Below are 22,715 nucleotides of genomic sequence, written 5' to 3'. Positions count from 1 at the left end.
TATCAAATAAACATAATACCCGTTACAGCAACACTTCCTCTTCTCGCAGTCAGAATGCCACAAGCATGCGGGCTGCATTTCTCCAGTTTGCAGTTTTCTCCCCTCTAAATAAATTGTATCTTGTGACACAAATGGCAAAATCTATTATTGCCAGCAAAATTTTGTTAGAATCTGAGAAGCAGAACGGGGAAGAAATATATTTCAAGGTGAAAGGGTGTTTAAATGTTGGGATGCTGCAAAATCAAATCGGTTTATAAATAAAAATGTGAAAGCAAATTTGCATAGTTATTTTGCTTATACATCTGTCATTTTAACATGGAATTATACGTGTTTATTTAAAATGTTATTTATGTGTGCTGTGTAATGCAACATTGTTAGTTGCACCAAAATGGTGTTTATCAAAATCTTATTTGTCCAATGTCAATTTAGTTAAAAAAAAAAAAAAATTAGTATTAAAATTTCTGCAAAAGCTGTCTTTTGAACTATGGTCTCTTACGTATGTCAAAGGGTTGTTGAATTATTCATTATTATAATTACTATCATCATTGTCATTATTATATTATTATCCCTTTCCATGTGGAAATAATTTTATTATCGTAATTTGATATCTGAAGAATTTCCTGTTAGTTGTTTGATAATCATTTTTTTTTTAAAGAAAAAAAAAAGGAGTTTTGCTTATAAATGAGAGAGATAAATATTTTAAATGGCTTGAAGTCTGTTATAGATTTCAGTTTATCTAATCAATTGAAATGCCAATAAATCGATTAAAGGTTTAGTGTTTTACAAACAACCATTTTGTGCCTTTTGGATTCCACAACCAGGTGGATTTTTTGAGATGCTAAACCTTTTTCTGCATCACGCTATGTCCCTTGCATGCTAACACTTTTTTTTTTTTTTTTATGTGTGTATATTTTCAGGTGCTAATAATGTCTCAAAGTGAAAAAAAAAATACAAATAAAATAACACGCTGATCTATTCAAATGCTTCTGTGTCTTGGTCAACACATTGAAGGGAAGCCCTTAAAAAAATCTAGGTGAATTATATGCGATCATACAGTGATTGCAGAATATTAAATTAAACTTAGATAAATCCGCATTGAAGGAGGCAGCACCCAATCCTGAATTTATTTCCCATTTTCTATACCAGCATCACTGCGCTCCTCTCTGTGCAATGACAATGTGCCAAATCTAGGCATTTTGAAAACATTTTCCATATGCTTTAACTGGAGCCTGATAGACAAAGAAGAAAAGAAGATGGGCTTTTTTCTCTTGAGGTACATTTTCTTTCACTTTTTTTTCTAAAAATATATATAAATATGTATTTAAAAAAAAAAAACTTTTAAGATGATTACAGCTATTTGATGTATCTCCTGCATAGATTTTAAATTGAATATGTATTTTCTTCCCCCTTTACCATTTGTAGATACTGTGGGGAGGCATGTTTGCAGAAAGTATTGATTCATTTAGTTTGTGATTGCTGCTTTCCTGCGATTAAAGCTGGTTTTAATTAGGATAGTTATAAGTTTGATGTGCTGCTTGGGCTTTAAGACTTCTTTCTTTTCATTTGGTAAGCTAATTTTAAACATGTTTCGTTTTCATGAATTCTACCACAAACGTTGTCTATCATTTAAAAAGTCAGATCAATCAAGATTGTTTTTAATTATTGCTTGTTTTCAAGGTAAATGGGAATTCATACAGTTCATTTGATTCCCTCTCCTGACTGGGGCAGTTTAATCAAAATGGTTTGTTTAAGGTTAATTAAATGCATGGACACTGCTGTATTGTTTTCAGATGATCTCAAAATAGGTCTATTTTATTTACTTTTCTGGTCAATTTCATTCTCGTTTAATCATCGTCATTATTATTGCTGCGTCTCCCAGAATGTTTCATCTGATCTTGTTTGAGTTCTAATGCTGAACACGATCAATAATGGTTTTTGCGAGGATTTTCGGGGGAATTTAGTAAGAGTGTAATTTTGGGAGTTAGGGCACATTTTGTTCCCCCCACGGATTTGGTGGGAGAGCTGCCAGGGGGGCTCTGAAGATAGGATGCTTCTCTTACGGGGCTGCTGCGATGTGATTTGTTTATAAACACTGGATGGTTGCCTCGAATGGGGGGGTGGGGAGAGGTTGAGAGACTGTCACAGAGCTGACCTCTCAAAGCCCAGAGGGCTCCTGAACCGGTAACCCTGTCTGTGTCCTGGCCCTTTTTACCTTCTCTTCTCCCTTCCGTGTCATCTTCTCCCTCTTTTCTTCCTATCCCCAGTCTCTTTGTTCCCAATTCCGCCTCCCTTGCTTCCTTTACTGCAACCTTTGCTCTTTCATCCCTCTTTGGATCTTTCGCCCGTCACTCCTTGCCCAACCTGTCTCAAACCATTTTTTAAATGTATTTCAATTTGATACCTGCCTCTTCTTCTTCACATTTTAATTTTGATATATATATATATATATATATATATATATATATATATATAGATCACAGTCTAAATAAATTCCACTTATTGAGAAAGACCAAGTGTCCTGGATCTATTTTGCTCTTATTATATATATATATATATATATATATATATATATATATATATATATATATATATATATATATATATATATATATATATATATATATTATATATATATATGTACATATGTACATATGAGTGTACATATATATAAATAAATTCCTCTGGAAAACTTTACTTGTAGCCCAAGGTTCCGATGGGCTATAAAATCAGCATAAAAGGTACATGGTAAGAGCCTCCTGCTCAGATGAACAAGCTTTGTATGGGGCACTTTAAGAGTGAAATTAAACTAAAAGAAAAGCACTCCGGGACCTGCACTCATCTCTCCAAATCTCTCTAGCCAAGTGTTTCCTTTCTCTTGAGATCATTTTGTTTCCAATCAAACATCAGAAGAGAACATGGTGACTTGATTGTCACAAGCAATAACTTTGTTTTAATTGTTTGTTTTGTTTGCATCTGCTGTGACTTAAAAGGGACACAAATTGGCAGTGGGGGCAACTGTATTTACAACATATTTACATATGCACGTGTCAGTGGGTGTTAATGATGTGCGCATGTTGCCGGCAATTAGAATTAATTATGTGGTCTGCCCTAAATATCGACATTATCTCTACAAATATGGTACAGATTACTATAAGATTAAAATATGATATAAAAAGAAGTTTAAAAAGGAAAAAAAAAAAAGGTTAGTTAACACACTGCTTTGTCAAATAGCCCCCGGGAGGAAGAAAGACAACAAAAAGCCAGGGAAGAGGGGGCTGGGGATCTGAAAGTGTCTGCTGCTCAGACAAAGGGTCTCTAACACTGAAATCTTGTAATACCTCGTTTCAAACTGAGCTGGTCTATAGACTTAGTCAACGCCATCAAAAGACATGGATTCTCTTTCCCTTGGGCTGGGGGGTGGGAGGGAATGGGACAGTTATTAGTGAAGGGACGTCTATTAAAAGGGAGATGCTTACGTAATTATAGGTATTAGCATGTCCTTGCTGTAGAATTTTAAAACAAAAACAAAACAAAAAAAAAGTTGTTGGCAGAGATCGGCTTACGAAACAGATAAATGTTTGGCTTTATTTTCGGCATAAAGTGACCACAATTCCCATAAAAGAGCAGTAGTGTCCTTGATGGAAAAATTGTTCCGCGTATTAACCCATTCAGAGCTGAAAGGGCCCTGGACACATTGTAGTGCTGAGCAGTTTGGGTGCAACATTACTAATAGGCTGTAGGTGCTTTGGAACTGAAATGACACTTTTGGGATGTTTGCAAAACACAGGATGCTTTCTATGTAAATGTTTGAATGGGATCTGCAGAGATGAGAGACGGAGAGAGATCAGGGGTTATAGCTGAGGCATGTGTGCAGGGATCGGGAAGAGAGAGGGGAGGGGAAATGACAGGAAAAGGGAAAATAGGGGAAGTCGAGTGAAAACAGAGAGAGGAGATTAGTGAAATAAATGACTTTTGAAGGAGAAAAGAAATAGGAAACAGAGGGGGGGAAAAATTAAAAAAAAAAAAGGAGGAATAACCTAATGAGACCAAAGAAGAGAGGAAGAAATAACGAAAGAAAAAGAAAAGCCTAACCGTAAGAGTAAGAAGGGGGACACAAGTAAACGGGGAAGAAGAGAAGCAGATGGAAACCCACAGTGCGCTGGCTGTCAAACTGTTGTAGTAAAGGTGGAGAAAATCGGCAGGAAGGGGGGAAATTTTAACTGAACAAACTGAGGATCTAGAATGTGTACGGATTGCGGAGAATAAGTGGCAAGAAGAGAAAATGTGGTTAATAAACGTTTAGACCCAGAAAGTGTTTGCAGCAACAAACCTGTGCGATCCGCAGAATGCAGGAACAGGCAAAACATGTCCTTTAAAAGAATGGGGAAAAGGTGATGATGGAGAGAATGAAGTGGGAACCAAAGTGAAAGAAACCGAGGATACTAAACGTGTAGATATAGACAGGGTTATAGCAACAAACCTGAGTGGGTCTGCCTAACGCTGCCTGCCTCCTTCCTTGCTTTCATCCATTCATCCCTCCCTCCTTCTCCTCTCCCGAGTCGCTGCTGCCTCCTCTCTGTCCTCTCTCCTGCTCTCTCCGTTTCGTCCCCTTCACATCTGCCAACCTGGCTCTCTCTCTCTGCTTTAACCTTCTTCGATTTTTTCCTACATCCCTGGCCATCCCTGTGATTTTCTTCTAACTCTGAACTTCCCGCAGTATCTTTTTTTTTTTTTTTTCTTCTTCTTTCCCCCAGAGCTACTATTTTTAGGAAAAGAGAGAGAGAGGGAGAGGGCAGAGAATAAAAGGGTTAGGAGGGGCAGTAAACATTCACAGGGGAAAGAATGAAAATGGGGACTCACTTCTTCACATTCGCAGCCTTCCCTTTTGTCCATTTAGCTGTAATTCAGAAACACTCAAACCATACTTAAAAAGAGATAAAGAAAGATGCCACAATAAAGCAGGACGTGAATGATATTTCCTATTGTGTTTTTTTGTGAGTTTTTTTGCCATGGATATTTCCATGCAATTTGCCAATATTGGTAAAAAAACTAAAAATTTCAAACGAAATGATTTGCTCCGAATATTTTCTGCAATGGATTCAGACATTTCCAGCAATTAACAACGGTCCTCCTTTTTGCTCCCTGAAATCTGCATATTATTATTTATATTATCTGTGTAGTATATAGCTATATATATATATATATATATATATATATATATATATATATATATATATATATGGTGTGTCATATTTTTTCTGTTTAATGCAGTATTACAAAAAATGTAATGATGGAGAATCTCTTGAAAATCAACAATGGAAACAATGTATATTATGTTTTTTGGTACATTGTATATCTTGTATTTTCCTAATTATGTATCTATATAGGATTATCTTATAACTAATTAAATCATAACAAACACATGATATGTGTGTATATAAATATATATATATATATATATATATATATATACATATATATATATTTATAAATATATAATTTATGTGTATATATATATATATATATATATACATACACATAAATTATATATTTATAAATATATATATATATATATATATATATATATATATATATATATATACGTGTGTGTGTGTGTTGTATACCTTTGCTACTAGCAATATGTGGTTTGAGAAAAAAAACCTAAAAGAACATCCATGGTGTTCATAATAGTAATTATATGGAGACCATTTGAGGTTTTCTACCAGAAAAATACGGGATAGCGATAAACCATTTAAAAGCAAGGCACTGCAGATAGTTCCCTCGGTTCTTCTTGACTAATAAGGTACATATTTGGTCCTGTAGAATTATGACCTGAAATCTGTCTTTATTAGTTTTATATTTTTTTACCCTAAAAGCTTTCCGTATAACTTTTCAAATGCTGCAAAATTCTCACAACCGTACGCATCCTTGTACATTGCTAACGTTCCCAATTTGGGACGTTGGTTATTTTCAACCGATATCACTTGAAGGATTTGCCAAAAAACGTCCTCCAGTAAAATATTTGTTTCGTTGATCTGGGATTCGCCAAGATCCCTGTCTGTGTCTTCTGTATTTTTTTTCTTCTTCCTCTTCTGAAAATAGTCTGAGAGCTGGATGGTGCTAACCCTTTCCGTTGGCATTTGGCAGACTTGGTACTTAAGGCCTAAGACAAGTTTTTTGATGTGTAGCCTAGGCATCCTGGACTTAAAAGGCACATCAGCTCCAACATGAGGTTATGGTTCACCTGCTCAGGCTTTTGACACTGTAAACATCCTATGCTCCTAACTCTTATTTACTTCTGTTTTGTGGAACTCCCATCCCCGGAACATTGTAATAAAAAAATATCTACATGTGCTATATTCCCATTAGTTTTTTCAATTATACCTATAACTAGATTTGAATGTAAATCGTGTTCCCCTTCATAGTTTAAGACAAAGAATATTCCCTGGGAAAATTCCCTTACAGCTTGATCTTCTTCTTACCTTATTTTTCTATGAATGGAAAGACGCTCTTAGAACATCCGTGTTTGATGCTGGACTGCCTGGAAGTACAAATACTGTACCCAAATTATTTGAGTGCTACAAAATATGTTGGGCGATCGTTACATATTGCTTTATTAGTATCTTCTTTTTAATTTATCGTTGTTAATTTGTTAACGAATTTTCATTGACTCCAATCGGAGCGTTTTATAAATGTAGTTATAGAAAAAAAAATGTGTCCGTTACAAAATAGTACATTTTATAGAAATATGCTACATAGTATTTGACCTTGCTATTTTTTTTTTACTCCAGTTCTGCGCTTACCTCCCTTATGATCTTTTCTAAAATAAGTGGTCTAGAAAGGATCCTACCGCGATTTGCTTTAAATGCTTTGCAAGGTAAATGTGAGAGTAGATTTTTTTTTTTCACTGGTATGTGATTATCTTTGCGATTCTGCTCATTCTCCCCAGTCCTATAGTTTTGTATACATGTGTGTGTTAGTAATTAAGTCTTCAGCCAGGAGTGGATAGGCTGCTCTGTGATCCTGCTTCTGATTATTGTCGTGGTTTCTGCAGCCCCAGCGAGCGGCTCTAAGTCCGGGCTGCACGTCATTTGCAATCTGGAGACTGTTGATCACCTCACTAATTACACCTCCCCCTCTCTCTCCTCTCCTCTCTCTCTCTTTCTCGCTCGCTCTCTCTCATTCCCAGAGTGCATATCAGGAACAGAGACACACAAAGACATGCGCACTCAACTTAATCAGCCATTTTTTTAAACAGGGCTAAAACGATAATAATTAGCAGAATAAAGACATTCATTTCCTTTCCTCCTTTTCCCAAGCCCTTCACAAGCAAACAGCGAGGCAGCGGCTGGCACATGCTTTCACACCCAGCGGACCCAGAACAACAAGCAGAGTCCCCTCTCTGCTCAACCCCTCGCATCTGCACTCCTGCAAAAAGTTCCAGGATTATTCCTTTTTTTCGTATGATTGTCCTTTTTTTTTTTTTTTCCTTATTTTTGTCTTCTTGATGAACGTTCTCCTTTTATTGGATGGGATCAGCTGTAGCGATTAAGCCGGAGAGAGAGACACACACACAGTACAAAAAAAGAAGATCGAGTGGAAACTGCGAGGGGGGAAATGGAAAGTAAGTTTTTTTTTTTTCTCTTCCCTTTAACTTTTATTGAGCAGTTTGTGTTAAATTTAGGTCGGGTATTGATTATCCTTCCAGGCTGATCTTGCACAATCTTTGATATTTCGCTCTCTCCCACTCTCGCTCTCTCTCTCTCTGCTCGCTCTCTCACTGCCTCACTTTGTTTCTCTCACATACACACACACATTCCCCATCTGCACAGATCCCGGCTAACTCCCCCTTCCTTTCTTTTCTTTCCTCCGATCTGACATACCAGGGAGCATTTTGCACTGATTGCTGCCGTGTGTCCCTTCTCTTCTCTTTTCTTTTTATTTTCTTTTTTTTCCGCCGCCCCCACCCTCTCAGTTTTCCTCCGCTGTAACTTGGATTAAGCATCTGAACGCAGGGGGGGGGGGGGGTTGGGGAAAACTGTCAGACAGCGAGAAGCCCGACTGTCAAAAGTGCCCCTGATCTCTCAGCCAGGGATGTCCGAAAGCTTTATTCTCCCCTGTAATGGTAAATAAAAATTCTAAAGCATGACTTTAGGAGGTCTTCCACTACGCCCATGCCCTTTAGCTGTAAGGCTGGTCAGCAGTGATTTTAGTGCAATTTGGGGCTCCAGGTATGTTTACTATTCAAAGGGAAAAGGAAGTGACATTATTGCTGTAGGTAAAACCAAAAAGTTCTTTTTTTGTAAAGAAGAAAAAAAAAAAAGCAAATTCCTTCCCTTGTTATCTCCTTTTCTTCTTTTGGCATATTTTCTACGTAGTATCGTTAAGGTTTTTACACAAAAGAATCGGGAGATCCCCTTTTCTTTTTTAAATGTTGGTGGCACGGTCTGGTAGGTTTGGATGACCTTGTTGGGGGGTGGCCCGGCACAGAGAGGCCGTGGGGGATGGGTTTAAGCCTGTGTCTCTTGGAGCTCCGTTGTCCTGCTTCAGGGGCAGGCATAACACTCATTTCTCCCCTCCCTGCTACCAGCCATGCTGACTTCTCTGTGCACACAAGGAAACCGACAAAAACAAAGTCATTACCCTCCCCAAAATAACACCCCCCCCCAAAAAAAAACGCTACAAATATATATATATATATATATATATATATATATATATATATATATATATAAATAAAATATATATATATATATATATTTGTTTTTTTTTTACATTTTGACAAAACCTGTTAAGCACTTGGTACAGGTTACATTTCAGAGAAAAATACACTTCAATAAGAGATTTAGGTTTCTGTTTTTTATCGACATAAATTGCAATGATTTTTTTTACTGTTTCTTTCTTCCCCCCTCTTGTTCCCTTTCCCCCTTGCACCCCCTCCCCCCCCCAATCCCATTTTCCCTTAATCTGCTTCTGAATTGAGCCTTTGCGATGGGATGAAGTTGGTGTTAGGAGACAAGCTTATTGTGTTACCTGCGAGTTGTACGGGAGGGGGGGGGGGTTATCGGCCGCTGCTGCCGAGACAAGAGGAGCAAGGGAAGGGCAGAACGAGTCGCTTTCAATCCTTTTATCCCTCGTCGTTGCTCTTTCAGGGCTTTATCCTGCTTTCTTTAAAATGAAGAAGACAGCCGCAGAGGCTCACCTCAAAAACAACAAAAAAATGTTAAAAACCCCCCTGAAATAGTAACAAAGGGGGAGGGGGTGCTCGTTCAGAGTAAAACAAAGCCAACTTCACGCTGAAGATGGTGGCTAATATTTATCCAAACAGGCTGCTGTGACGGAAGTCTGGTCATCCCGTTGTCTGACAGTTGCATTTCCTCTGCTTCAATCCATTTTCCCTTATTTATTTATTAACCCTTCTCCCTTTTTTAATCACGACTCATGTAGATGGCAGGCAAAGGAGGTTAGGTATTTTTTTTTCCTCTTCCCCCGGATTTTCAGTGGCTTGGTCCTTGCAGAGCAGTCAACGCTAAAAGATCCCCAGAAAATGTAATATTTGTGGTATTGTGGAGGCAGAGGCTATGAGGTATGCAGCACAGCCTGTGGGGTTGCTGCTTAGATTGAGGTAGAGACTTGGCTGCGATTGGGACACGACAGTGACATGGGCATCGATCGCTTCCATTGAGAGCAATGCAAAAACACAGCCTGGGTATGTAACACTCTCAGTGCCATCAACACTTGTTTTACTTTCTATTTACAGGCAAAACTGACAGGAACCTATTGGGCTTTGGTCAGCTTTCTTTTTTTTTTTTTTTAGGATTCCATATTTTCCGAAATAGGAATACCAAGCGCTTACTTGGAAAGCTTACAAATGAGACAGTTTGCCAACACGCGTTATTTTATTTCGCGTTTACATTTTAAAACTCGACAAACCGGTGGATGTCGCGTTAAACTGGATTTCTTAGGCTGAGCAAAAATTTTTTAAAAATAAAACCTTGTAACCTGCAGTAGAAAATGAGATGGGGAATAGTTGTCCACGATTGCTGCTTCACTCAGCAGGAAAGCACAGAAATGTAACAGAGGATCAGACAGCTGTTTCAGCACTTGTTTTCTGTACAATGCCTGTTAGAGATTATTCTGCTATTCGTAGTTGTATTTGTGTACAGGGTATAGTGTGAGAGCTGGGCATGTTGGCATTTAATATAGTATATTTACTTTTTCTAATTGCCTGGGATTTTTTTCTTTCCCGTATAAACATATGCTAAGTATATTGTCCTGTTTATGATAATTAATGTAGTGTCAACAAAGAAATAGGCAAACGTCATAAATCTGTAAAAGTGAAAACTATACAACATGAACAAAGAAAGGTCAGGTAGACCATCTGTGTAAGGCAGCAATAATAATACCTGCTGTTGCCTTATGCAGTAGCACTGGTTAATTATTCTTTTAAATTGAAGTTATCAATTAGGCATAGTTCAAAATCGAGAAGACCTCAGCTGATCGTAAGTGCAATGCCATATCTGCATCTTTGAGAACATTTGCACAATTAGGTTCCTTTTGTAGCTTGTTGTTGGAAAAGATGCTGCACCAGCAACTTTAGCATAAGGGTGTTGTGAGATCACATTAATATTGCAGAATTTACTGCTTCAATCCATAACCTAAATTTACACCATGAAATTTGATTATCCCTAATAACAATATTAGATCCTGCACTGGATGGATGAGAATTGAGGTGCTTTTGTTGATTGCAAGGGTTTAATGTTGCATTTCAGAATCAGAGGTGGTTTTAGCCTCCCTTCCATTAACAGGAAAAAACCCCTGAGGTTTTACAATTATTTCTTAAAGATAATACATTTAAGATTGCATTGGTAGGCTGAAGAAATGTCATAAAGGCAAGAAGGGAAGCCCTTAATAACTCTTGAGATTCAGACATGTTCAGCAGTTAGATTGGCTCTGACTTCACCAAGGGTCGACAATGTGTCATTTCCATGAAGCCAAATTGCCCTCTGCCTATATGATATTAATGTGCAAATCAATATTTCAGGGATTAAATTTCCCTTCTTCATTTTTTATGGTTTCTACCTCAATAAGTCTCAAGTCTATTAGAAGAGGCTGGATGATTTAAAATCTTGCACTGCAGAGTGACTTGTTGTAGCATTGTTTCCCAGACTGATTTTGGATTTTCATAAAGAAAAAGAAAAAAAAAAAGACTAAGCATATTCTGAAGGAGCTTACAGAGCACAGACAAGCTCAATATCATAAAGCCCTTGTTCGATTAAGAACTAAAGGATATTGGAAATATAATATACTTGTTTATATAATATATCTTCATTCTGCTGCTTTAAAAATATTGTGTTAATCACCTATTGATTTATTTCAAAATCAATTGAAGCACCCTTCTTAGTGGTGATTTGTTCAGCAACCTTTACTGGTGTGCTTAATTTTATTAAACAGTATGCATTCCTATATTAGATTCTAATGATACAGCGGCTCTAGGTTTTCTCCTAAGAATTATAACAGTAAACAGGTTGGCTAATCATATCTTCCATGAATGGTCTGATCGATTTGTTACTCGTGACGGGCTGTAGCATTAAACTAGCTGTAGTGTGCCATTTTTCTACTGAAGCATACGTCCTTTTTTTTTTTTCAATGCTAGGCCCTTTCCATATTTCGTATCAAATGAGCGTGTCGTTGTACCACTCCAAACTGTGTTTTGTTTCATTTGAACCTTGATTTCATATGAACATGTCATCTGGAATGAAACAATACAGTTCATTGCAGAAAATGTAGGTCAAAATCTGAAGCCCGCGACTATCACATAATCTAGGGAAGGCCCGCTGCCTATCAATTGCAGTTGTTTTATAGTCTTAAACCATCTGGACGAAGTTCCGCACAGCTGCATGAATTTCATATGTGATAGAACATTTTTTCCATTCGGTGTGAAATGTTCCTTCCGAAAAAACCGTCCTGCAGACTCGCTTAATTTAGTCTGCTAAAAGAAATGCCCATGAAAAAGGACAAAAAAGCTCTTTAATCTCAGCAAGCTGTTTGTTTTTCTTTAAGATTCCTGTCTCTTTGGGTTTGAAACGTTATGTTTATTGAGGGGATGATTCGGAGGTGTGACATTAAGATAATATACGATTTTTTTTCCTGCAGGTTGCTGCTCTGCTGGTTAATTTGCAGAACCACTTTTTATGCATGTCAAAACACAGTTAATCTATTCTTATTTACAATTAATCTCAATAAAATTAATCTTAACTCTGCTTTATTCAGTGCCTTAAAATATCTAATTATATTCAATTAACTGCTGTCATAGTAATTAACATTGCTTAATTGCCTCTCCATATATTTATGCAAAGATCATTAGTTACTGCTTGCTCTTTTATTCTCTTTTCCTGTTTCTCAGTTTTGTGCTGCTGTCACAGTACAGTAGCAACATGCAATTCCTACTATGCTCTTTCTGGTCTGATTGTATCAGCATAAATGCAGTGCAACATCTTGCATAAAACCACTTCATACTTGCCTGTAGGGGATCTGTAGAGATTATAATAGCTATATATATATACGTATATATAAATATATATATATATATATATATATATATACACATACATATATATTTATATGCATATATATATATATATGTATGCATGTATATATATATACATATACATTCACATACTATATATTATGTATGTATGTATGTATGTGCATGTGTGTATATATGTATATATGTGTATTATGTTCCTACAAAAGTGTAAACAAAGTTTAAGCCATATATATATATATATATATATATATATATATATATATATATATATTACACACAGTGTGTGTGTGTGTGTGTGTGTGTGTCTATATATGTAGGTGTACAATCACCATTCTGTTTGTTGACAGGAATATGAGAAGTCAGGTTGAGCGTAGTGTTTACAGAAGAAGAGCCTTTCTATGTCTGCCTTGGGGCTGCACCCAGAGCCTCCTGCTCCAGACCATTCAGAGGGTTAAGGACTTGGCCAACATTCAAACAGAAGAGTGCCCAGGGAAGGTGCATGTGAATATGTACACGTTTCATGTAATTAGTGCTTAATTATATTAACATATGCAAATTGTCAACTTTAGAGGCTTGTTGAGCTGGCAAAGATCAGGCAGGCACAATTGCTGCATTGTTCTGGAATAATAATGGATTTCAACTTGGATTGCAGAAACATAACTAGCTACCTAATTTAACTCATACCATCGTGAAATTTCATTAGTAGCCATGGAGACTGTTTTAATTGTGCTGACTAATGTTCTGGGCTGCAGAACGTCCTAAAAAAGAAAGCGCTGTTTGCCTAATCCACCTTACAATGACACTTGTTTGTACATGTTTCCCTTGTGTGGGAATTTGCATATGCAAATAAAATAGTTGCTCTGCCCCATTTGTCACGGCTGTTCATTACCCATGAAGAGGACATTGTTACGAGGCTGTTACGGAGTCTCCCAAGACAGGATAGTGTCAACCAGTCCGGCCACATTCTTTCATAATTTGTCTCTGATTAATAGACCCGAATGAGGCTCATTCTGCTCTGTCCCCTGCAAAGGCAAGGTCAGTTCTGTCACTGAAAAGAGTTTCCGCTGCAGCTGAAGTTTTTTTTTTTCTCTTCTTCTTCTTCTTCTTCTTCTTTGGCTGACACAATCATATTGAAAATTTGACTCTTGCTCTAAGGAATACCTCTCCTAATAATCTTTCGTTTCCTACAAGCAGAAGATAGGGGGGAAAAAAGCCATTTTGGTACGGGAATATTAGCCCATTTTTTTTTGGGGGGGGGGCAGAAAGGTAAACTGATATAATTACTTTTCAGTGGAAGGAATGGTGGTTTATACAAGTGTGAAAGCATCGGAAAAGGATTAGCATTTTTTTGCATAATGAAAAGCTCTGCTGAATGGGGCACTGAATGGTTGACTGAATGGCTAAGATGAAAGGAAGATGAAAATGCAGGCCTCTCTCTTTCTTTCTTCCTGCCCTCGGCTCTCCCAAAAGTTATGTTTGTCCAAGACTTGAGAAAACAAGCAGAAGCTCAGATTTCAGCAACTTTATAAGATGTCCTCGGTTTTCATCGTCACGTGAAGTAATATATTTGATAATGATCGGCCGGAGGACGGGAACCGCAGGTTTGTATGTAGTATGTAGTAGCATTTCAGGAACATGACCAAACACCAATAGCGGATCAAATACTGGCATCTGGATTTTGTTTTGTTTTTGTGCTATACTGGCAGGAAAAAAATGGCTTTTTGTAAAGTTATAAGCTAAGTGATGTTATGTTTGTAAAAATGTTAGCATATTTAAGATTTGTTGATGCTATTGGGAATTGTTATTGTGTCCATTTTATTGATGCATGCAGATAAAATTATACCTGATATATTAAATACTATGGTAGTAAATTTTGATAGTATAAATGTATTTATATATTTATTAACCCCCCCAAGGAAGTGACGTTCAGCTTACACAACGGGGGTGGACCTACTGTATTCTGCCATAGCAAGAAAGAAAAACCTATATTTTTGATAAATATGCAAATTAAAGATTTACTGTATCATTTGACTTTTTCGACTTTGCTTCAGGTACAGTGTAGCCCAGCAGGAAAGTTCTTGTTGTAAATTCTGTATTTATTACAGAATATTTTTTTGCTAACTTTTTTGCAAGTACAGTGTATTGTGTTTCATAATTTTTCAACCTTCTCTTGTTGGGAAAATGCTTTGATTTTAGAAGAAGTTTTAATATTTTTTTTGGAAGTTAGAGCCCTTACTGGTTAGCTGTTGACAGTGTGATCAGTGCTCCTAATTATGTCCTCTCAACAGTAATTAGAGCAGTTAAAATACTCCAAGTGTTGAGACACTTTTGAAGGTGGGAATTGGTTCTTTTTGCACATCTGTAAATTAAATGCAGCGAGGATAATTATTTCTCTGCATGTACTTTAAGCACCCTCTTTTTAAGTGTCAGGTCACCATAATTATCAATTTAGTGCCACCAAAGACAAGTGTTGGCAGATTCTGCCAGATGCTGACCTGATTTGTTTATTGCTAGTTCACAGAACTTGCCTAGCACATGCTGTCAGTTCACTTGGGATCTGGTTGAAATTGTCTGTAATCATTGTGTAGCAAAATGAGAAGCATACTGTCTAGTAAATTGTGCTTTTCATGGAGCAGCGTAACATGTTGTATTAATGTTATTGTGCATTACTTATGCATTTCTGAACATGGTTCCTTTTTCCAATTTGGAAGCTAAATAGAAAAATAATGTGTGACTCATACCTTACAATATATATATATATTATGATATACTATACTAACAGTGAATTCTTAGGAAAATCTGTTACATATTGGGATTTATCAGTGTGTGTTGTAAGAACAGCACAGGCATATATTGAGTACTTTTGCATAAATTACATTTACGCCCCCAAAAATGACAATGACATTATATTTAAATGTGCTACAGTTAAATGTTTCATACAGACATCTTGTATTTCTGTGGTAGTTGCTGTGTTTGGATTTTGTGTTACTAAGTCATTGTTAAAAGTATCCCTGTCAGTACGGCGCTGAGCAGGCCACCTCTGTATAATTTGAGCCTTCGGTAACTTTTTGACTACGAGTGCAAAGCAAACTTACCGGGCAAGCAATGTTCTTGCAAACGTTGGATTTCTTTAAGGAAAATATACCTTCTTTTATTTTTTAAATGTTTTAAAACATGGTTAAGCAAGCAGCATGTGTTGTCACTGGCAGGTCTCCAGTCGCTGGAGAATTGGATAACACATGGACTAATGGTAGCTTATGTTCTGTCTGCATTCTTACTGAATGGGCAAAAGCCCAGAGTATATTACAATTTTAGACTGTGCAGCACTGTGCAAAAACACTGCATGGATTTCTTATGAAATACTTGTGTTGTGGCTTTGGCAGTTAATCTTTTTGTGTAATTGCAATGCACTGGAGGTCTCCCCAGCACTAAAACAGTTAAAGAAGCTCTCTATTCTAGGCATCACTTTATACAGACCTCAAAGTCATAACAGAGCTGCAGGGAGTCCTTTTATTGAAGGCTGCCTCCATTTTTTTAACCCAGTCAAGATGTTCATTTAGAATTGGAGGCTATATAATAATGGTGGCATTAAAGGCTGTAAAATAATAAGAAGCAGTTTTATTTGCAAGGGCTTGTGCCTCTTCACAGTGAAGGCTAACTGGGGTGTACAGAGGAAACACCGCAGAGCTCCCATGAGTCTCCTCTGGGAAGAGACATGGTCGCAACCTTCCATGTGCACCTTGAATTATTATACAGATTCAGATACCATATAAAACTGATCCTTAAGGCAGTGAAAACAAAAGACTACCTGCAGCAGTACTAAATATAGCGGTAACTCGCTTGTGACACTAAATTAAGAGAACTAAAATATATATATATATATATATATATATATATATATATATATATATATATATATATATATATAAAACAATGCATTCTGAAGGGAACTCATATCAAAATCATCTTCATCCATTTGATTAGCAAAGCTCACAGATATCTTTAAATACAAACTGCATTTTCTACTTAATAAATCAGCAATACATAGCTTTACTCCAAGTCAGTATTTTTTTTCTTCTCCAACTCGGGTTGAACTGTACAGCTGGGCATATTGGAGGCCTGTTGTAACATGTCAGACAAATAATATAGTGGAGTACAAATCTTTCTTCTTAATTATACTCACTAAGTGGATTAGGTGCTGTATTTCCTTAGTCTCATATTAATCTTACTTTGCTAAAAAAAAAAAAAAAAAAAAAAAGATATGGTAACCATTTCAAATTGCCTGATTTGAGCAAGTTTGTGGTGAATGAGTCTGATTGCTAAAGTGCTAACTAGTCCATTCTAGTTTTTATTCATTCCTTCAGTGAATGGTACAGTCAACTTTTAGCATTAACTAAACTTATAATAATAACATGTATTAAATCAAAGAGGCCTAGTGTAATTTCACTGTAGTTGGCATACGCCTTAGACAGGGACAGTATACCTTATAGGATCAGTGTTGTTCTAGCACAGCATCAATAATTGTAGACAACATGTGACTAATATAGTTCAATGCTCATTGCAGTGACACTGATCCAGGTGCCATAATCATTATTAGAGCTGTAAAGTGAAATGCTGCAAAGCCCATATAGAAGAGATTTGCCAGTGAAGTGCCAAATTCATTTTGATGCATTTGAACTTAAATGGACTTACAAATGGATTTTAGATTTGCACAAGGGAGGAAATATGTATGTCATACAAGAAAGTGCTACTTACTACCTGTGTCCATTCTACAGTTTCCATTATTGTTGAGTAGGAAGGACTTAAGTTTGTGTAAATGGTGCAATGTGTCATGCCCTTCAGAAGCCTCTGCTTGTGGCTGGACAGCAGCACTTGAAAATGGTCCCTGATCCACCCAGATGGTAAAACAATTTATAGACGTCAGGACCTTTGCTATTTTCTTGTACATGATTCCTACAGGAACAGTTCAGTATAAACACCTTTTATGTGGTCCTTTTTTAAGAAACAGCAGATTTCTATTTACTGTTAAGGCTGAGCATAGCTTTCCTGTTTAATAAAAAATCCGTTTACTGTTGGTACATAAGTGCGTTTGACCCGTTACATTGCTAGATAATAAGAGCAATGTATTGTCACAAGCACAGAAAGGACTCAAATTTACCATATGGCTTTAAAGATAAGTTTTCAATTGGATCATCTCTTCTTTTTGTTTATACAGAAAATACTATGATCTGAGTATGCCCCTTTAGAGAAAGATATAACGCAAAGAAATGGGCCTGTGTTGCAATATGCAGATGGACAATTTCCACCTCTGAGGAACATCTTGTGCTTTTACTAGTTACTCATAAATAGCACATCAGAGAATCCTCCGCTAATGAGTTTAACATTTAGAAGTGGCTCTGGACAAGTATTCAGCACATTTTGCCTCTTGCAGATGGCACCACAGTATTCCAAAGGTGAAGCAATCGTGAAGAAGGGGAAACGTCGTTTCTTCTCAGAAATAAAATCGGGATACAGCCTAGGAACCATTAATGTTGCCAGTAGTTGCCGATCGTAGGAGCCTGTTTAAGTGCTCACTGTCAACAAGGAAATCATGGGCAGCACTTAAAGTGGCTCACCTCTGATTTATTCATAAACCTCACACAAGCACTTGGCTTTGTTCTTTCTCTAGTAAGAGAAGGGGGTGGGCTGATGCCAATAAGAACAGGAATAGGCAGCTTCTTGCTGAGCCCAAAAGTGAATAGCACTTTACCTCCAAAGCCGGTGACCTCCATTTCCAGGGTCTCTTGTGTGACAGTTGACTCTGCTTAGTTGTGCGGTTTGAGATAAATAGGAAGTGGAGGCTTCAGCTGATAATGAATTTGTTAACACTGAATGTACACGCAATACGCTATAGTTCTCCATGCCTGGTGTTAATATGATAATATTTTCATATTCTGACAAGCGTGCGATTATTTAGAAGTGTAAGATATAAAACTTCATCCATGTCAAAAATGACTTGGGAAAATAAAACACAATTGGACAGTTAAATAACAAATTGTTGTGGTGTTTTTTTTAACGTTAAAGTATTTTATTGGTACAGTGACTATTTACTCTATCTGCTTCACTGGGCAAACCATCATTTATTTTTTTTAAGCTAGAAGATGAGTACGGTGTACTAAACTAAACAAAGTCATTTTTTTACCCCCAGTTTTTTTATCCTATTAAAAACTGAATTTTTTTTAACTTTATCTTTGTTAACAGTATATATCATACTGTATGTGTCATTTTACAAGAGATTTTACAAAAGATGCTATATTAGGAGATAGTGAGGAGAGTTAATGATATATCTTCAGATAAAGCAGTCCTCCTGCACAATCTGATCATAGCCATCAGCTCATTTGTCATGGCTGAAGTGAAAATGTCATGACCAATGAGTGTATGAGTGCTGAAGGGGGCGAAAGGGCTTTTGGAGACACTTTTGTGCTGGGAGTGGGCCATGGCTTAAATACAGCTCTAGGGAAATACTGGGATTAGACAACTCTCTGCTCAAATCCCTAGCATAACAGAATTAGTTGGGAAAATGAGGTTTGTTAGGAGGGGGGGGGGGGGGAATCTGTAGAATAGCTTTAGGCTGCAGCCCAATAACTATGCAAAGCAGTGAGGCATTTTATGAAAATAATTTTCACTGATGTTATCTTGCGTACATTACATGAGAGGTTGGGTATAAAAGTTCCAGGAGGTAGCATTTCGAGCAGCATAAAATGTTCTTTCTTATGTAAATTATTTGTATTTAATAAACTAGATGCGCGATAAAAAAAACAACAAGCATTTCAAATATCATTCCATTAAAAAAAGAGCAAGTCAGACATCCCTGACAAGTGCTTTTAGGTGCTGTCCAAAAAAGCCTTAATTAGGGAGCTGAAACTATATGATGACTAAATAGCGATTGTTGTAATCACCAGACGAGCTGAGAATTTTATTGAAATGTATCTGATTTGCCTTTGTTGTAGTCAGTTCAGTGAATGATTTCAGGCTCTCTTCCATCATGTACAGTAAATTGTTCTCTTCCAGATAATGTACTCGGACAACCTCTGCTTGTTTAATTCTATTGATTTACAGTGTTAAACTGAAATAATCTGATACCTGTTTCCTGCCCTTCGACTAGTTGTAGGCAAAGAAAGCTGATTAGTTTTTTTTTTTTTCAGCTCTTTATCTGTTTTGAATGTATAATTATCATTGCAGGTCATTTGATAGCCACGCTAATTGCTGCCAACCATTGTCTGTTTGTACTTAGTGCTGAAACCTGATCAACATCCTACCTTGGTTGATGTTTGGTGGTAAACTTTAATTAACTCTTATTTCATTGAAGAGGAGTTCAGTCTCAGTGCTACATAACTAATCATTTGCCTTCATTATGTCCTGGCAGCTCAACTTGTTCTTGGTTCTAACAGATGAACCAGTCAGTAATAAAACCTGTACACCTCGGTTCCATAAGGTTGCTCCACACTGATATTTTGTTGCTTCTGGTAGAAGATAATTGGGTAAAATAATTATTTGAGCTCTGTATCTGATTTTTCATACACCTATCTCAGATTACCTTTTTCCTGCCAGGCAATATCATTTTAATAGAAACGGTAGATTTAAGATAACATTATTCCTTCAGCTCTTTCCCACTATGCATGGCTCTCTTGAATCAATACAATTAAGCTTGTCTCCTGTTGGAATTCTGGTAATTATTTATCTTAAAATACTTTTCCTGTAATGATATTGAAGTTAAGGTAATCGGGTTACTGGCAAATCATGTAAAATTCAACTCTGAATTGCTGGCCCCTTGATTATAATTTGTGTGACATCAAGTTTGTTTGAAAAGGGATAATGTGCGGGCAAAGCAAGGAGCTTATAATTGCGGTTGACATTTGTTTGTTTATAATGAAATCTAATTAAAGTTCATACATCTAAAAACACAATAGTTAATTACTGGATTGCTCATTTCACTTCTGCACAACAGACAAATTAAGTCTCCGTGTAAAATAAATGACAAAAGATGACGCTTCACAGGAGCAAACTGTCGCCTCTCATTTGTGTGTGACAGAAAGGACAGGTCAAACGAAATAAATCAATAACTTAATAACAACGTTTAAAGGAAAAAAAATATACAAGGAGCTAAAATAAGAAATATGTCAAAAAATAAAATGTATAATTAATGACACAAATAATTGTAGAAGACATGATCTGCTAATCCCCCAAGGTTTGCCACAAATGAGAAGAGAACTCTCTGTTTTTCCTTTTTAGCCAATATGGTGGTAACGCACTAACCGAAGACTGCTGAATTCTAATAAGCCACATGGAAGCTTGGTGGTTGTATGGTCTGGACGCCATCTGTTAATTGCCTGACTAGCATCACTAGTTAGGGGTGTTGAATGCACTATTTAAATATGTACTGAAAGGCTTTAAATATACTTTCTCCTATTCCTACATGGGCTGTTTTTTAAATCATCTTGACTCATAGGTTTGTTAATAGAATTGGAATGCTTGCCGGAATACCTGGCCTGTGATTAGTTTTATGAAGATAATTACAGTGGTGTTAGGCTTCAGACAAAGTTTTTTTTTAGTAACCAGAGAATAGAAACTTTATTGTTGGGATGTTGTTAGAACATAGTCGTAAATTATGGTTTCATAGGACCCACCTCATCCTCTAATTGTTTAATGATGCCTTAAAACCCTAACTTGCTTTGTTAAAACAACAGGGGTCCCTCCTCCCATGTGGATATGAACACACTACTTTGTATAGCTATATTAAGTATATACATACACGTAAGCATCACCAAAGCTTCTTTATATCAAAGATTGGAACCTTACAATTACTTTTGATTACTCCAGGACTCCTGCTGGCTGCATGTCCTGCTGTTCTTTAACCACACTAATAATTATTAATGGAGCCATTATTGAAGGGGCACTACAATGCCTATACGCATACCCTTCTTAAAAGTTGTATTTTCTCGAAATACAGCATGTGTTTTTTGAGGCCAGAAGTTTTAATAGCAATACTCAACATACAAACAATGTACATTGAAAGAAACAGACAGTGGTTGAAATGACCTCAATTTACTGTATACGCTTCAGTCCAAGCTACTCCATTTTTTTCTTCTGGGATCAGTGAAACCAGGGGGTCACCCAACGTACTACTACATAAATATTAATGCCTCTAGGAAACCCCTGCTCCAGAAATGTTGCCTGTTGATTCTTTGCCAGCCAGTCAAGAAATGTGACATCTCTGGAACATGGTAATGGAACACACATGCAATCCAAGCTCTGTGCATTTCAACAACATACATGCTTCTGACTGACACAGTGCCCTTTTTTACCTTTCTGTATGTTATTCTTTTTTATATATATATATATATATATATATACAGTGTTCGACAAACCTATACATTTGCTCGCCCCGGGCGAGTGGATTTAACCCCCGGGCGAGTAAATATTGGCCCAAGCAGCACACGTTTGGTACTAGGTGGCGAGCAGATTTTTTTGTGTGGCGAGTAGATTTTTTGGTGATTTGTCAACCACTGTATATATATATATATATATATATATATATATATATATATATATATATATATATATATATATATTATAGCCACCCTCTTAAAATATCTCCACAGGTGGTATACAGTATGCATTCCCCATGTACAAAACATTTACAATCTCTTTCAGTAAAGGAATGAATATAATATATTATTGATATGTGTGATTGTTTGTGTGCAGGGATAAAAGAGCTCCTCTTGTAGGAGAGCCTAGATTCCAGATCCATTTCAGCTTGGGTAAACCTCTGTCTGCACATTTTGAAGATACTACAGTAGGTACATTGTCCGTGCAATATAAAAAATAAATGATCACTAGTATACATTTTGTTTCTAAGAACAAAACGATCACACCTATTCAGCTGATCATAGCTTTGGCGTTTATGGAATCAGCCCCATTGTCAGAACTGTAAAAACGATTTTTTTGAAGAGCTTGCTTACAGCGGTTATGCTTAATTTTGATGTTGGTCCACTAAAAGTACTACAGACTGTGAATAATGTACTTTTCCCCAGGACCAATACGACTATTACAATTCTCTGTTACATTATTGACATTTTCAAAATGACTGCAGATGTAATGGTTCTGTACACAAGATGTATAAACA

General features: G+C 36.7%; 1 protein-coding gene across 6 annotated transcripts in view; it reads left to right on the top strand.

The window, feature by feature from the left end:
- The first annotated feature begins 1,141 nt into the window (after positions 1-1,141).
- Positions 1,142-22,715, top strand: part of ZFHX4 (zinc finger homeobox 4) — a 154,104-nt gene continuing 132,530 nt past the window's right edge. For 2 of the 6 annotated variants that reach the window (XM_075583159.1, XM_075583128.1), the window contains exon 1: positions 6,954-7,624. The gene's annotated coding sequence lies outside the window, so the exon portion shown is untranslated. Of the gene's footprint in view, positions 1,274-6,953; positions 7,625-9,078; positions 9,710-12,873; positions 13,586-13,764; positions 14,152-22,715 lie in introns of those variants that run through there. The other 4 variants (XM_075583141.1, XM_075583130.1, XM_075583147.1 and 1 more) reach the window with 4 other exon arrangements.

Source organism: Ascaphus truei, chromosome 2 (genome assembly GCF_040206685.1).
Source record: "Ascaphus truei isolate aAscTru1 chromosome 2, aAscTru1.hap1, whole genome shotgun sequence".
Classification (NCBI taxonomy): domain Eukaryota; kingdom Metazoa; phylum Chordata; class Amphibia; order Anura; family Ascaphidae; genus Ascaphus; species Ascaphus truei.
The sequence above is the reverse complement of the archived record's forward strand: the minus strand, read 5'-3'. Positions and strand labels throughout refer to the sequence as shown.